Source organism: Protobothrops mucrosquamatus, unplaced genomic scaffold (assembly GCF_001527695.2).
Source record: "Protobothrops mucrosquamatus isolate PMUCROS unplaced genomic scaffold, P.Mucros_1.0 scaffold1819, whole genome shotgun sequence".
Lineage (NCBI taxonomy): Eukaryota > Metazoa > Chordata > Lepidosauria > Squamata > Viperidae > Protobothrops > Protobothrops mucrosquamatus.
The window spans coordinates 471,343-472,302 of record NW_015387953.1 but is presented as its reverse complement, the minus strand read 5'-3'; positions in this window follow the sequence as shown (position 1 = coordinate 472,302).

Here is a 960-nt window from a genome sequence, read left to right as displayed (position 1 = left end):
CCCAACAAACGTATTTGCTCAACCAACAAGGAATGTGGCTGCGATAGATCCTTAGGCCAACTTCTTGCGCACACATCTAAATACCTGCACAGCCCTGAAGACACACACTAGACTAGAACATCAATCTGGGTCATGTGTGCATGTAGGTAGGGATACAAATTGGAACGATCTTTTGTTACTCTTGGCTAGAAACACCTAATGAATTATATTAAATTCTGCCCTGAGCCTAAAGCTTCACTCAATCTTTGGAACCAGCAAACGAGGGCAAGGAACTCTGCACATGCTCATTGACCAGCAAAAGTTGGGTATTTACCATTGTGAATACATGCTGGTTGCCAAGCACCCCAACTTTGATCACGTGACCACAGGGACGCCCCAAGAATCCTAAGTGTGAGCAGAGGTTGTAACTCCCTATTTTCAACACCGTTGTAACTTCAAACACGGGCCAAACAGTTGTAAGTTGAGGGCTCCCCGTCTCTGCTTGTCTCAGGTCCAATTACTTCTCAGAACCGCTGGCTGGCACTTGGCTCTGTTCTCGGTCCTCCTGCCTAGATATCTGATGTAAGAGGACCAGTGAGAGAGAGACTCGATTCTGGAAGCCCACGACTACCAATTCCAAACGTCTTCTGAAACAAGGCTAAGACTGGGGTAAGAGTTGGGGGGGGGGGCGGATGGACAAGCAAGGATGCCAGACCCGGGAGCGGTTCCTGTCACTCTCCATCCCCTGAGCCCCTGGTAGGTCCCACTTCTCTGGCACTCCACACACACCCCAACCCGCCCCTTAACCAGGGGATGGGGTGAGTTTCACCAGGACCTCCCCCTCCCCCCGAATAAGGGGAAGGGTCCCTTCCCGCCTCCCTCTGCAAGGGGCACCCCACTCCCCTGCCCCCACGGCCTTCCCCGTTGCCTCTCCCCCCCCCACACCACCACTGCCGGCCTCTCTCCGGAGATCCCCCCCTC